The sequence below is a fragment of the Urocitellus parryii genome, chromosome 1, assembly GCF_045843805.1.
Source record: "Urocitellus parryii isolate mUroPar1 chromosome 1, mUroPar1.hap1, whole genome shotgun sequence".
Lineage (NCBI taxonomy): Eukaryota > Metazoa > Chordata > Mammalia > Rodentia > Sciuridae > Urocitellus > Urocitellus parryii.
Genome location: NC_135531.1, coordinates 106,892,083 through 106,909,413, shown reverse-complemented (window position 1 = coordinate 106,909,413; position 17,331 = coordinate 106,892,083).

Below are 17,331 nucleotides of genomic sequence, written 5' to 3'. Positions count from 1 at the left end.
CATTAGGGAGGAAATAAAAATAATGGCTCATTGAAAAAGAAGAAGGCTACAAATCTAGTACAGATATGGTTCATATTTGAAGCCTGTGGAATGATCCTCTTATCCCTATGCCTTAAGAATCTCTATCAGTTGCCAAGAGAGAAATCAAAGCTTCCCATGTCTCACAGGTCTGTGTTAAAGCTCTAGGGGTAAGTAGAGGGAGTAGCACATCAAGGCAGTAGAGTGCACTGGAGATTAATGGACTCTATCAGGACATGTCATCTGGGATAATGAGGGGGTCTGAAGGAAATGGAATCCAAGATGAAAGAACAAAGAGAAGAAAAGGCCCAGATTGCAGTCCACTGCCTAGGGTTGTGTCCAAGTTGAGCTGTGCAGTGAGGAACTTAAAGAGGGGAAATTAACCAAAGTGAAGTGATCAAGAATGCTGATCATAAATCTTACTTACTCCACTGTTTTGCTTGCATGCAGTTCTGCTTCCCAGGCCTCTCCAATTTGTTCCTCAGACATTTCAGTTAAATAAATCATTATTCCACCAGTGATGATAACTGTTCCAAAGAACTAACTATCAGACACCACCCATTCAATCCTCCCGCTTTGAAGTATGCCAGAATATTCTTGGCCTGCACTTGGATGAATAAATGGATGAGGAAAATTAAGCTCTGCTGACTGGAAAATGATTTTTTAAATGTACCACGGAGGCATCGTTTTCTTTTTCCCAGAAGGTCATTCAGAGAAGACAGAAAGACAAGCAGACTATCTTTCTTCTAGAGGGAATGCAGAAGGGGTGTTTTATAAAGACAGTTATTATAGCTACATGACATATGATGTCTTAATTCCGGATATTAACCAAAAGTATTAGAAATACACAACTGAAATATTTTCTGTCCTAGTTAAAGGTTTTCTGGATTATAGTTTAAGAACATTATGTTCCCTTGGGAGATCTAAAGAATTTTTTGGTTAGACATCTTAAAATAATTATTTCAAATATTTCTTCTAAATTGGATTTGGTTATTTTAAATTGTAAATTAAGAAGAATGTTTTTAGAACTTTAATTTATGTAATTCTAGCTTGGTTTTCCTTGGAATAAAACTCCATGACATATATTGTCCAGATTTTTAATTATTATTCTATTTTCATATCATATTTGGTTTTCATACAGCATCCCAGAGTGTAAAATGAACACAGATCAAGTTTCTGTAATCTGTAATATTGTCTTTGTGTAATTAAATCCTGTTTGTTTATCATTAATTTTAAAAATCAAACAAGTCAGTCAAACAACTAACTATATTTCATCAGTTGAAAATCAAATAACAATAAAATTTGCTTTTAGAATTATCTTTAATTTGGGCTTATTTCTCTTAAAAATCATATTTTCTGAGCATTTCTTTTTATGTCTATAATATTAATATTACATTTTTAAAAAACATGTGTAATACTACATAAGGCAATTTACAATGCACATAATAGTGAAGTAGGTTGTTTATTGATGGCAGTTATTCAGAGTATATTATAGTTTATTATTATAAAAATTTAATTTAGTTCTTGATTATGGTAAAGAGGCAATAACTATTTGGAAGGAATAAAATTTACTCTAACCTATTATATTTACCTTTAAAAATCATTTTAGAACCCAGGATTCATTATCATTATGTCTTGGAAATATTAGATGCAGTGGATTCTTTACATAGAATGGACTGCTGTATACTCATTCAAAGTTTCTTCTTGCAGACACAGATCACATATTCTGGTGTCCTTTGCAGTTTATGTTGCTGAGCAAAGAAATATTGTCTGATACAATGTAGACATAATTAATGTATGTCTCTGTCAAGCCTGATCCACTAAAAATTTCTGTACTATTTCCCACATTTATTCTCTATGTTTTTGGGGCTTATATTCAAAATCTAACAGAGTACCTTTAGGTCTGAAGGAATAATTGAACCACATAATGGAAAATATCTTGGTTCTTGAGTGAACCACCAGGAACTCAGAATTAAGACTTTGTGTAAATCAGAGGTGAATTTATATTGTGTATGTGATGGAGATCTGAGCGATTATTTGTATGAAGGGTAGTTTTCTTATCATAACGAATACAACTTAAAATCAAGGTTTAGAATGTTTCCTGGGCAGTTTTGAAATCATGAACCTTATTTTCTCAATAATGCTACATCAAAGTTAAAGAAATCAGGTTTCTACAAGAGTATGGGAAACTTCCTTCCAAACAAAATTATGAAAGCTATAACATTTAGACAAATGAAAAATTCTAATATTGACAGGCAATGAAAATTTAAAAATATAGAAAATATATATTGGATTTAAATCAAGGTCAAGAATCATCTAGGAAAAGAAGAAACAGCAAAATAAGTTAAATCAATGATTATAAAAATTAAAAAAATTTAGTATGTTGTGTACAAAGGAATATTAGCCTAAATCCACTGCCTGTCTACTTTTGGTTTACTGTAGATGTATAGAATGCCATTTGATTCTCAAAGGCAACCAGAAAAAAGCAAGAGAAGTGATGCTCATTTTGGATGGCCCTGGAAGATATCAAGACATTTCCCCCTCCATAAGTTCCAGGTTTGGTTTCTTTCAAAACTGACAAGAATCTAAAGTTGTAAAAAAAAAATATGTGCAGAATCTTTCTATATTTTTTGTTCCAATCTTTTATTATCTATGCTTAAATTAAAATTTTTTTAATAGTGACTTGAAATTTGAAAAATTATTTAAGTTTCAAAGAAACAATAATTTTGCACACATTTTTCATTGTTCTACATAACACTGAAGAGAAATTTGTTTTGTGGTAATAAATATGCTGTTATCGATTTTGTAGCAGAGTGATTGATTCTTGATAACAACTGTATTTGTCAGGGTTCTTTAGAGGAACAGAACAGGAAGTATAATTATAAAAAGAGGATTTATTAGGTTAGCTTACATGGCCAGAAACTGGATAATCCACAATGGCCATCTGTAGGCTAGAGAGCTGGGAGAACCAGTAGCTGCACAGTCCAAGAGGCTGAAGACCCATAACAAGAGGGATCAATGGTGTTACCTTAGTCTGAAACCAAAGGTTTCTGGAAACTCCGTGGAGATTCACTGGCGAGTCCACTTTGCAAGAGTGAAGAAGCAAGAGACTGATATCCTCACAGGATCATAGCAGCCATCAAAAACTTGGTCAAGAAAAATCCAGCTTGCACCTGCTACTGCTTCCTTGTTCTTCCAACTTTTATTTCATCCAAGCCATCATCTTATTGGATGATGCTGCCCACCTTAGGAAGGGTCTCCACTTCATTTGGCTATCCCACATGTCATCATTCCTAGACACACCCTCACTGACACACTCAGAAGCCTCAATCATTGACATCTCCTAATCCAATCAAATTGACAATTCAAATTAACGATTACAGTAACTCAGCCATAGCCATAAATTGGCTTTCTAGCAATGAGCAGTGAGCACACCACAAACATATTTATATGGTTTGACATAGGGAATGCTGAAAGTTAGTGAATGAGGAGGAACAGAGTTAAGAGAACACATTTTCACATTTTGATAGATCTCACTCTACTGGCAGGATCTCAGCTCCCTGAATGTTTTCCTCTGAAAATCTGAGAGGTTGTTAACCTGCTCACCTGTGATCACCATGTGAAACTCCTGTTTGATTCCTCTTTTCCTGGTCATTTCTGCTGGATTCTACCAAGCCAGTCAGAGTTGAGACAATGGGCGTCAATTTGGCATCTGCTAAGTTCTGCCACTCCCAACAGATATTACTACTGCTTCTTTTCTGAAGATAGCCCCTTGCTGTTGGGCACTACTCCTCTCATGTGCTGAGAGACTTTATGGCTATCATATCTATGCTCTGTAGCAAAGAATACAGGTAAGATTTTTGTATTCAATATATTATGGAAATTAGTGGAGATAATACAGGCTTTGATTATAGTAATCTTTTTTTTTGTTTTGTTTTTGTTTTTCCTCAAGAGACCCCTCGCCTATGGCAAACTCATCTCTGTATACCTAAGGATTAGGCACTAATTTAAGAGAGGCTAGGTAGAAAGATAGATAGCAGGCATTATACAAAAGCCTATGCATCAGAAGAATCGGAAGTTAAAAGTAAAAATGCATTCTATTGTCATGTATAACTAATTAGAACAAAATCTTTAAAAAAGCCTATGCATGCATGAGTAGAGTGGGTCAGTATTATTTGCAAGACTCTGGTCTTTTATTACTCATTTTATAGGAATCTACTCAGTTTTTAATGTAAATGAACTTAGATTCAGATAGAATGGAAAAAACACACTTTAAACTCAGGACGAGGACTGGAAACCAAATATAAGCTTTGTTATAGAGTAAATAGTTCTAAATAATGCCAGGTCTAAAAAAGATAATGTTCAGTTATTTCTTCTTTTTTTTTTTATTGTTGGTCGTTCAAAACATTACATAGTTCCTCATACATCATATTTCACAGTTTGATTCAAATGAGTTATGAACTCCCAATTTTATCCCGTATACAGATTGCTGTATCACATCAGTTACCCTTCCATTGATTGACATATTGCCTTTCTAGTGTCTGATGTATTCTGCTGTCTGTATTATTCTCTACTATCCCCCCTCCCCTCCCCTCCCCTCCCCTTTTCTCTCTCTACCCCTTCTACTGTAAATCACTTCTTCCATTTGAATTATCTTGTCTTACCCCTCCTTTCCTCTTATATGTCATTTTGTATAACCCTGAGGATCGCCTTCCATTTCCATGCGATTCCCCTTCTCGTTTCCTTTCCCTCCCACCTCTCAACCCTGTTAATGAAAATCTTCGTCTCAAGCTCTTCGTCCCTACCCTGTCCTTGTTTCCTCCCCTTATATCAGAGGAGTCATTTGGTATTTGTTTTTTAAAGATTGACTAGCTTCACTTAGCATAATCTGCTCTAATGCCATCCATTTCCCTCCAAATTCTATGATTTTGTCATTTTTAAATGCAGAGTAATACTCCATTGTGTATAAATGCCACATTTTTTTAATCCATTCATCTATTGAAGGGCATCTAGGCTGATTCCACAATCTTGCTATCGTGAATTGTGCTGCTATGAACATCGATGTAGCAGTGTCCCTGTAGCATGCTCTTATTAGGTCTTTAGGGAATAAACCGAGATGGGGAATAGCTGGGTCAAATGGTGGTTCCATTCCCAGCTTTCCAAGAAATCTCCATACTGCTTTCCAAATTGGCTGCACTAATTTGCAGTCCCACCAGCAATGAACAAGAGTGAGTTATTTCTTCTTATTTAAAGAATCAGCCCAAAACTTGGTGACCTAAAACAGCAACACTTTTCTTATGTCACCCCAATCTTGTGACTATGAGAAAAATCAGTGGGGCTGAAGCTTACACATGGTCAAGAATGTAGCCCAGAGAATCACAAAGAGGATTACAATGATCATGGGCTACTGTGCATCAAAATTTTTCAGACTATGGAAGTCTTGCTCTTGAGGTGTCTCATTATTCCGCATGACAGTTAAGGGTTTTCTGGTGACTGTAGCCCAACATACAACTACCAAACCCTTCACTGAGAAAACTAAGGTTCACAGATATTAAATTTTTCTATCATTAAATACAGCCAATAACTGGGTTAGAACTAGAACCTCATTTCTCTGATATAATCCTGAAGGTCCACAGAAGAAAGGAAGAAACACTTCTTCTTCTTGCCCCTTCATGTTTTACTAATATGGAGAAAGCATTTTTTTGTAAGATGGAAACTTACTTAACAGGTCTTGGCAAAGATTTGCTTCTGGACCGGACACATAAACTTATCCCTTTCTGTTCCTTAATAGAAATGGATATTTAATATCAAATTTCAAAATATATAAAGTAATGTTTCAGAAATAATTACTTAGAATTATGAACAAAATATTTTCACCATTATGTGTATTTTTTGAAATGTCATTCTATAATCACAGCAGAATATTTTAAAGCATGTGGTGAAGTATATTAAATACTTGTCAGTGTACAAAATTTGTGCCCATATGTTTATACTATATTATGTGTTTATATGATATATATCTTAGGTGTGTCATGTTTGGTTACAAGAAGTTTTTATATGATCCCTTCAATCAATAAAATCTCTGGTATCCACTGAAAATATTGATTGATGTCTTAGAGTTGTTGTATAAATGAGTTCATTAAATCTTCTCAAGAACCCCTGAGGTAAGTATGATTGTTGCTGGAATTTTAGAGAGGGAGAAACAAAATCCCAGAGAGCTCAGTTGACTTGCCTTAGGACACATAGAAACTGGGGGAGAGTAGGAATTACTTAAGGCTAGTCCTGTACCCAACTTTGTGGAGTATTTTGCTTGTAGGGAACAGTGCAGGAGCCTAGAGTTAATGGGGTGGTGATGGAGGGTGAAGATTCAATACAAGGGGACTTGAGTCAACATTTCTAAGGGGGCTAGTGATCAGGTTGGAAGGCAACAGTGACCCAGTCTTGATGAGAACCAGTGAAAGATCCACTCCACCAACTTTATGCATTCTCAGCTAGAGCACTGACATCTTTCAGATCTATAAGAATTGGATATAAAGTATGTGGCCAAAACTAGCTCTTCAACATTGTCCATTCTGAAGAGACTGGTGGTGTGAATAAACTAACAACTTTAGGCACATGGTCCACTGGACCAGACACACAAACAAACACAGATGTAATAATGGTTTGACGGCTAGTGATCCTGAAACACTGAAAAGTCGGAATGATGGTTTTGCTAATTTGTTCTGTAATCCCAGACTACTGTGGACAGACTGATTAAACATTATAGTTATTCTGGACATAAACCCTATGAATCCCTAATGACTTCAACCAGGCCACATGCAAGGGGCAATAGGGCCCAGATGGAGAATGTTCTGTGGGTCATCTTGCATCTTTTACTTATGAGCATTTATTTGGTTTATTTTCCCAAAGTTCACTGGACCTAGTTTAGATGTAAGAATGTGTATCATCTAGTGGCAATCATCTAGTAGCTTCATGAAGGCAGACCATTTAATTTATAAATATTAAATGGCTCAAGTAAGCTTTAAAAATTTTATTTGTTCTTTTTAGTTATATATGACAGTAGAAACCATTCTGATATATTTATACAAACTTGGTCAAGTCAATTTTTAAGAAATACATACATTTCTTAAATTATTTACACCATCATTACTTAGTGTTTTATTATTTAATCTTACTTTATGGACTGTAGTGACATTACTGAATTGTTAATGAGTTGGTAATTTAAACTGAGGAGCTGAGAACACATGGCAAAGTGAAGTACCAGTACAAATGTAAATACTTTAAGGAAGAACAGAAAACTAGATAGAGTACTCTTAGAACCTTCATCTACACCTACAGAGTAAAAGGATCATTTTGTGTGGAGTTCAAAATGGATCTGGATAGAATTTCTTTTAGAGCAACCAATTGGCGAGAAAGTGCTATCTCTTAATATTAAGCTTAGGAAAACATCCCTTAATGAGAGGACAGCAACAATTTCTAAGCAGAGAGCCCTGGGTGCTGTGGATAGCCAGGTATCTCCTCAAATGTGTAGGGTTGGAATTGTGTTACTCTTAGGTTCACATGCACAAAGGAAGTTTTAATGAGACAACTCCAAGAGTGGGGTTTTACTCTCACTTGTGAAGTCTCTAGGATGAGGGATGGTAAGTTATGTAAGTGGTCTCACTGGGTGGTCTTCACTTTCATTTTATTGGGGTCAGGAGATGCATACACGTGTAGCCTGTGAATCAGGTGTAGAAATGGAAATCAAATTGGGTAAGGTTCTAAGAGGGCAGCCTAGACTGAGGGATGAAGGGACCTTAGAGAAACTAATAACATATTCCTGTGAGCTGAGAGAGGATTATATGAGCTATGCTAAAGGATTGGAGAGGCCTCAACTTTAAAGCAAATTCAGAGCTTTAATTACGTGGTTCTGGACATTTTACCATTTATATTGGGACAAATTTTCTGTCTATATTTTACTTTCAAAGATAGGGCAAATCTAATCCCACCAAATAAAATTAACAGACAGTGGGGGACAAAAATGTTTTAAGACTACATAATAAGAATAAGTTGTATTTTCCAAAATTATTCAATATTACCTTATGCAATGCAACATGGAATACCAGCTTTAAATAATCAAGTGCAATTGTGTAGAAGAGTAATAGATGCTTTGAAGTCTATCATAGGAAAAGACTTAACAGAACCATTATAGTTTCAAGATTTTATTGTTATACTTTCTTACAAGTCCAAATACTGAGATCATTAAATATTGCATAAAGAAAATAATAGTCTAAGTGATTAGTCTAAATAGACTAATAAAATAAAACTGAATTAAATATTGCAAACACTAATATTTAAGAGAACTAATTTCTTTTCCTTTTTCTGTCTTTTTGGTGATGCTGGGTCTTGCACTACTAGATAAATGTTCTACCACTGAATGACTTCCACAGCTCCATATTTTCCATTTCTAATTCAACTTTCTTCCATAACTTCATACAACCCAGTAGCATCATATGCTTTTAGTATATGGATCACATTTTAGCATAATTATGTCTGATGAGCATGTATTATTTGTCTGATATTTCAATTAGACATTGAAGTAGAATCCAGCTATTATGAATGTCTCATAATGATAACCTCTTTTCCATTAAGTATCTTGGGACAGTCTGTCATTATGTAGACTTCTTATATTTAAATACAGTCATAACAATATTAAGGCAATGTTTTATTTCTATGACACATCTGCATCTTCTCTTTCACAGTTACTTACTGGCCCTTTATTTATTTATCATATTTAATTTTTCCAGAGGACATCCATGGCACTTCCTTTATATTTTTCTAGTGATAAATCCCAATATTTCAACAACCTCTTATTTGAGCACATTAATTACATCTTTAAGAGATTTCTTACTAATGGTATATATATTTTTTTAAAGAGAGAGAGAATTTATTTTAATATTTATTTTTCAGTTTTCAGTGGACACAACATCTTTATTTTATTTTTATGTGGTGCTGAGGATCGAACCTAGCACCTTGCGAATGCCAGGCGAGCTCGTTACCACTTGAGCCACATCCCCAGCCCAATGGTATATTCTTTATGTTCATTCAGATGCTGTTTTCCTCAATTCAGGTAACCAGGAAACAAATTGCTGTTGTTCTATTTGCTGATATAATTTTCTGTTGTTTTATAACTGACTTGGAAGAACATTTTCCATGCACTGTTATCTCCAGATTAGAATCTAAGGATTTTCACAGAGGAAGTAAAATCTACAAGTCTGCAAAAGAAAAGTGAATGGTAGATATTTAAGAGACCATTAGGCTATGTGACTTCATAAATTTAGAAGAGAGTCCTCTTAGGAAGAAAGAGATCCCAAAGTGCAGGACAAACAGAAAGAAAACAGGGCACAGTCTAGGGCAGGGAAAGCTTACAGCTTTTAAGAAAGAAAGATGACAGGAAAAGAAGTATTGGGAATCTTGAATTATTCAAATATATAGATTATAGGATTTGAAATTTAAGGTAAGTTGTATTTGTGAAAATATGGGAGGAGTCGTGGTTTTAGAATTATCACTGTCAACAATTCTAATGTTATAAGTAGAATATTTTCATTTCAAAAAGAGAGCTTTTACTGAACAGAATAGGAGACTATGGGTGAGCTATAATTGCTTAGGAAAGACAGGCAAACAGAATTTGTAGCTAGATGAGCATTCTTCACAGTCACTTTCAAGGGGCACAATGGTATATGGAAAGGATATGGAATAGGATCCTGTAGCTGCTCCTTCACAGGAGACCTCAAACATGAGTTGGATAAATTACTTAACTTTCTGGGCCTCCGTTGCCTCATGTAGAAAATGAAAGATTTGGCCTAAATAATCTTTAAGGTCTTTCTCTGCATTTAAGATTCAATAAAAGCTGGTTCTATGGGGCAACCCTGTAATCCCAACAATTCAGGAGGTTGAGGCAGAAGGACTACAAGTCTCAGGTCAGCCTCAGCAAATTAGTGAGACCCCTTTTTCAAAAAATAAAAAAGGACTGTGGGTGTAGCAACCCTAGGTTCATAACCTAGTACTAAAAAAAAGAAAATCAAGAAAAATAATATTTGAAGTTTTATAAGAAATGATGGCAGATTGTTGTCAAAGATTTTGCTGCACACTTACAAGATGTTCTTTAAGAATGTTAAAATAAAAGGAGACCAATTAAAGGGCAGGTGTACATGGTACTTTATTCAGACTATGTACATCATTTGTGTCCAACTGTTTGTATAAGATATGAATGTGGCATAATCTATCATTTGTAGTCATGAAAGCAGAAAAATCTTACAATGTTTTATTCCTACACAGTGTGGTGAGATTCAAGCTTAGCACAAATTCCTCTATGGAAAAGAATTTCATATTGAGTCCAAAAAGTAATGACTTGATATTTTATATTTGGCTTTAAATTCATGGTGTGTGTGTGTGTGTGTTTACAGAGGCTAAAAAAGTAATTTCTATTACATATCCGTTAGAAAAGCTAAAATTAAAAGCACTGAAAATATGAAATGCTGATAAGAATGTGGAATATCAGTAACTCATTCATTGCAGATACGAATGCAAAATGGTAAAGCCACTTTGGGATTCATTCTGGAGGTGAAAATTAAATATATTCTTACCATAGGATTCTGAAGTCATGCTCTTTGGTATTTACCCAAATGAATTGAAAATTATGTCCACACAAAAAACCAAAACATGACTTTTAATAGAAAAGTTATTATTGCCAAAACTTGGAAACAATCAAGCTGTCAAGTAGGAAACAATCAAGTAGGTGAACAGATAAAAAGTGATAAATCCGTGGGAGGGAAAAAGAGAGAGAAGGGGAGTTGCACGGAAGATGGAAGGAGAACCTCATTGTTATACAGAATACATAAATGATGTTGTGATGAGAAAAAGAAAAAAAAGTGTGTCACATTAGATTGGATAGAAAGAAAGGATGGGAGAGGACGGGAGGAGTAGGGGGGATAGGAAGGGCAGCAGAATAGAATAGATATTATGATTGATGTATGTACATTCCATGTATGTATTATATGTCAAAATGCATTCTGCTGTCATGTATGACTAAAAAAAAATAAAAATAAATCGTATGGTAAAAAAAAGTGATAAATCCACACAATGAAATGTTAATCAGTGTTAAAGAAAAAAAGTTTGCAGGATATAAGATCAATGCACAAAAATCAATGGTATTTTTATATACTACAAATAATCTTCCAAAATAAAATTAGCAAAAAATTCCCATTACAGTAGGATCTACATAGATAACATCATAGTTCAAAACCTCCAGTGATTTTCCTTCTTAGATTAACTTTCTAAAACAACTTATCATGCCTTGTAAGGCTCAGTGATATTACTCTAAGCTGCTTGTCTGACCTCAACTCCTTCCTCTGTCCCTCTTGTTCACTTTGATTGAGACCAGTTGGCATCTTTCCTGTTCCTCCAATATGTCAGGTGTGCTGCTTGCAGCCTTGCATGGCCCGCTCCCTCACTTCTCTCTGCTACTACGTCTCTACTCAAAGGTCAATGTGTGTATTAAACAGGATTTCTCTCATCAACACAAAATAATACCCCCCTTCAGTCCTCATTGTTCCTTATCCCCTTATATTGTAAACATACGTGCACCTGAGCACACACATCACACACACACACACACACACACACACACACAGAGCATTTGTTTATTATGCCACAAATCATCATTTGGAAAAGTTAAAATGCAAAGAATCAAGAACAGTTAACGAACACTTTATACCAGTCACCTGATTTTATCCACTTCAGTGTGTATTTTCTAAGAACAAGGACATTCCTTTCAAATAAATCACAATAAAATGGTCACATCAGGAAACATTGTATTAGACCAATTCTATTATCTAATTTTTAACCCATACTTAAATTATTCAATTGTCCCAACAATGCTATTTATGCCTGTATTTTTTTTCTAATCCAGCTCCCTCTCATAGATCATGCATTGCTTTTTAGCATATCTTTTCAGCCTCCTTTCATGTAGATCAATTCTCTTTCACGTTATTAACAACTTTGAGGAATGTCTTTTAATTTTAATATGTTTATCCCCTCATGATTAGAGTCTAGTTAAACAGTTTAGGCAGCAATACTAAATAGGTAATGTGTTTTTTTCATGTCAGACATATGTGATGTTGCATTTTTTCTCATTTTCTAGCTTGTTTATCTTCTTTCTCCTGTTAAAATGTAAGTTCCATGAAAACTCTATGTCTCCTTTGTTTACTCTTTCAGCACCAAATCTGACAAGTGATTAGAAAATGTTTATTGAGTGGGTGGATGAATACAAACTCAACTAGGATTTTCTAGAATAAAGTGGAACAACTGACCTCCACAGCTTGCCATGAGTTGATGTCAGATAGCAGAGCCAGTGATCCTGAACCCCACTGAGAGAAAGCTGAGAGGTCCCAGAATGTGGTTCTGTCTCAGAATTTGGGTTATCCACTTAGACCTGTTGTTGATCATGTGTCTGCACTTAAATATACCTATTTATTTATGTCTTATGTAACATATACTACCATTCCTATGTATTAGTTACATTCTAAATGTATGTATAAACATTTTTTTAAAAGTGTTTAAAAATAGTAAATATAGGTGGAAGTTTTAATTTTTTTTTCTCACCAGACCCAAATAAATTGTTTGTTCAATTCTTGGGGGTATATAAACTTCTATTTTGGAGATCACTGTTGTTTTTGTATCCTTGAGCAGAGATATTTAAATACCCACATGGATCTTTTCACTGATCAATATTTTGAGAGGGGTCCCAGATTCCTGGCTAGGATTTGGACAATCACATGCTGCCTTGTCCTGAAAAATTCCAGCTAGATCTTTTGAGACCTAAGCGGCCTTTAAGAGTTGTCCAAAGTTGATAGTATTTAAGATAAAGATTCTCCAGATCTCAATTTTTGACTTCTGGATGTTCTGCCAGGAAATTTCTTTAGTTCTTGGAAAATGGTAAATTCTCAGAGGATGGCCTTTCCAAGACCAGGCTGCAATGATGCAGTCAGAACGTTGCTAGGAATTTGAATCATCTAGCACGCCTTTGAAAATCAGTCCCATAATTATCTGAAGGGCTCCTTTAATTAAATCCATGTTTCCAGGATGCATAATCCAAACTGAAACATTCCAGAAGTGTACTTACCGAAAATAATATATTGTGACCACCATTTAAACCCCTGGTGTTTCAAATCAGCTACACTATAGCAGGTCCCCCAGTATCAAGGTCTTTGTTGCCAATTCAGACTCATTTAAAAAGATGGCTTTCTTAAAGTGTAGTCAATTTATGTCTTTGTTTCTGTTCAATTACTATTTTTGCATCCGATGTTAATGTGAAGAATCCTCAATAATGAAATTACATGACATATATTTGTCTCTAGTAATTTTTATACTTTAAAAATATATATATTTTTTATTTTTGAAGTTATTTTTCACCAGAGTCTTGTGTTGTAGGTCAAGGTTGAATAAAAGAACCACCTTTAAAAGCACAACGACCCGAGCTTCCAGAAAGGCCAAATGTCTTCTGTTGTGAAACACAGATTTTTCTGAGAAAGTAGGATTTTACTTCATTTCTGAATTATGTGTTCTTAGTTGATTACGGATTATGGTGGATGAATGTTATATGACTGTATAATGCCATTTGTTTAAATGTAGAATATAGACTCTTTTTTTTTAATTTGTTGATAGACATTTATTTTATTTATTTATTTTTATGTGGTGCCGAGATCAAACCCAGAGCCTCACACATCCTAGGCAAGCACTCTACCACTGAGCCACAACCCCAGCCCTAGAATATAGATTCTTAATTTTTTTCCACATAATAATTTTGGAATTTAGAAAAGACATCTTAACATTTTGAGATTCCAAAAGGCATCAAAAATGTATTATTTATTTTAAATGAGTGGAGAACTCCCAAGGTGAAAAAAAGCTTCAACACATATTGAAAATTATGTTTGGCAAATGTTATTGGAGAACTTTTAAAGTATTTTAGACCTAATTCCTGCTAAATCTTTTATTTGGGACAGACATCATTTTCCTTGAGTCTGGGAATGGTTATAGGTCTTATTGGTCCATCTCATTAAACATACAATTTTGACCCTACAAATAAGGTATTTGAAAAGACAGATGTTCAGACATTAATAAGCACAAAAGAAAAAAAAGCCATGAGTTAAAAGTGTGTCTATACAGATGTACACAAACTCTTCATGAAGAATCAGCAGCTGTAGCCACTGGCATCTGCTCTGGATGTGCAGTATTAAACTTTACAATTTGCTAAGCATCTCAGGTACCATTTTATACATTCAATTCTATCCAGATTTCCATTATTGTTGGCAGGACATCCCTCGGAATGTCTGTTCTACTCAGGAGGTGATCTGATGCCAGCCTCTTGCAGAGAAAAACAAAAAAAGAATCTGTAGTTTAAATAAAAAACTAGTGGCACAATAAAATTTGTGAGAGGGCAAAATGTTCTCAAAAAATCTCAATATCCTGAATGACATTCAATTTTAGAAGGGCATAGCTTTCTTAAAACACTTTCAAAGCTCTTACTCTCTCACAAGGAGCCTCAGAGAAAGATTCCTTCTCATAGCCTCAGTCGAAGTTCCTTGGATCACTATGTCAGTAAAACATCTTAGAGGCATCTAAGCATGTACTTTTTAAATTAAAAACTGGCTTTGCTCAAAGTAAAATGAGACAGAAATGGCCTTGGATTTATTTTCCATAGAAGCACCTGCTTTGGGTGCAACCACGCATAGAAGGATTTTGGCACAGTAAACTGTCTAACCCATTCGAAGGATGATATTTTGGATACTGTTCATGGCACCTTTCAAAGGCAATTTTTAGTGTTCTGTCTAGACTTATGTTCCGAGGTCAGCACACAGCCCTAGGATACTGCTAGTTGGTTGAAATAAGAGAAGAGACAAGGAAATTCAAATTAAAACCTCACCCTCTTGAGTGTGGCTGTGTCTGAGAGTAGGACTTTTGGGGAGAGCAGCGTTTCAGGAGGCCAAATATGTCAACACCAGCCAGATGAACAGCCTTCAAAACCAGTGTTCAACTTGTAGCCTGATAATATGTTTTAAAATCTAGAATTATTACATATTTTATTATATTCAAAGAACATTACCTTTAATGAGTTGACACATAGGAGGGTGATAATTTTGATAAAATTATCACAATTATTCTTGTCTGTGCAATGTGTGTGTTTGTGTGTGTGTGTGTGTGTGTGAGCACACATATGCAAGTGTGTATTTGGCAATGTTAAACATCTATTCAGATGAGCTATCTTAAATCCACTAATATTGGCAACAACCTTATAAAATGCATGCTACTCCATGAGATATTTAAAATGTAGATAACTGTTCCTGTTAACATATTGCTGTCTTGACATGAGGTAAAGGAATGATGCTTGGAAGGTCACCCCCACAAGAGCTGGGCTCTGCCTGAGCAGTGTGTATCCAAATACAGTAACATTGCTTCTATCAAACTCAACAATTAAAAGTCAGATCTTTGGATTATCTTTTTTTTTTTTTTGAGTTTCTCAACAAAAACTTTCTGGATTTTGACATAGAAAGCAAAATCAAAGTGAAAAACTTCATGTCTTTTAAAGATATTTAATTAAAATTGTTTCCCTAATATTTGAAACAAACATTGATTATATGTATGTATTGGTCATATGTTTTACTTTCTAATTTAACCCTTACTTCAATTACATTTTCTGTATGAATATGCTTAGGCTAAGTAATTTACCCAACAACATCTAGCTACTGGGTGCTGGGTCAAGACTTAAATCCAAATCTGATTCAGAAACTGAGGCATTTAAGTCATACTGCCTATGTTGCACTTTTTATTTCTCTTTTGGCATTATCCTCAATTTCCAAAAAGCATATATTCCTTTAAATCAGATGGCTTTTTTGTTTCTAAAAAAACATGCAAAATTGCATGTCCACATAGGACCTTACCTGTCACTAAAAATGGTTAAGAACCCCGAGAGAACAGTGTTTTTAGTAAGGCCTTTTGAAGAACAGGTAACATATACGAAAACTACATGTTTTGACATGTATATAAGAAAAATGTAGGGTTTGTTATTACTTATACTTACACCAACAACATTTTATAAGTTGTTGCAATTACAATGTTCTTCAAATTTTGAATATGAGTTATGTCATGTTAGAAACAAGTAAGAAACTGCAATGTTCCAAATAATACTTGATGAAAAATCATCATACTTTAAATTCACAATGTTATTTGGAAAGTGCATTTTCTTCATCTGTGTCCACTAATATGATGGGGAAGCACGACTTTCTTGTGTGTTGAGGCACAGCACTGCACAAAAAGGAAACTGAGGAAACCAGAAGAGAACAACTGGTAAATCACAAGTGCAGCTACATTGAGCCACCTGTGTCAAAAGCAGTTAGTAATTCTCTCACAGAAAAAAAAAGGGGAGGAAAGAGTTAAATAGTGCCTTAAGATGTGCAGAAGTGATCGTACCCGAGGTTCATTAGAAGTAACAAAATGCCATAAAATGAACTATGTCAGTGAACAGCTGGCCTCATTCTGCACATCTTCTCCTAACTGACGTGTGACTATAAGACTTACTCTCTTCCCACTGAGATCTGGGTTGCATCTCTTTTCTGCATTTTCATTCTCCTTTCAGCTCCATGTGTAAACATGATTGAATCTTTCCCACCTTATAATGCCCTAGAGAAGTCCTCAAGAAATTGACCTCTCTTTCCTTTCTTTCCAATCCTTTAAGAGTTTAATGCATTATTGCAATGCTATTGCTTGGGTAATCAATAAACTCCTCAATGCTACTTTCTATTGTCAATTTTCCGACCTTTACTTAAGTAGTGGCTCTGAAATATTCGGCACTTTTAAACATATACTCTTTAAACTTCTTTTATTTTTGTCTATGCACCACTAGTGTTGCTTGGTGCTTCTTCAGGTTGGCTCTTGTGTACATTTTGGTCTATCACAGTCACCTTTACTTTTGCCTACTCCTTCAGGGTTGGGTTTCCAGAGTTCTGTGGCTGACCTTTGTCTTCTCTCATTCTATAACTTCTTTCCTGACAGCATGTGTTCCAAGCTTTGGTTTCAACTATCACTTAAATCATGAAAACCTTTTCTTTTTCACTAGGAGCATCATTTCACAATCATGAAGGAGTAAATTAACCAAGAGGAGGTAAAAAACTCAAATACTTATGTACCTAATAAAAGAGCTTCAACATACATAAGGGAAAACTTGATAAAACTGCAAGAAGAAAGGGACAATTTTAGTTTTAGTTTTTTTAAAAGAAT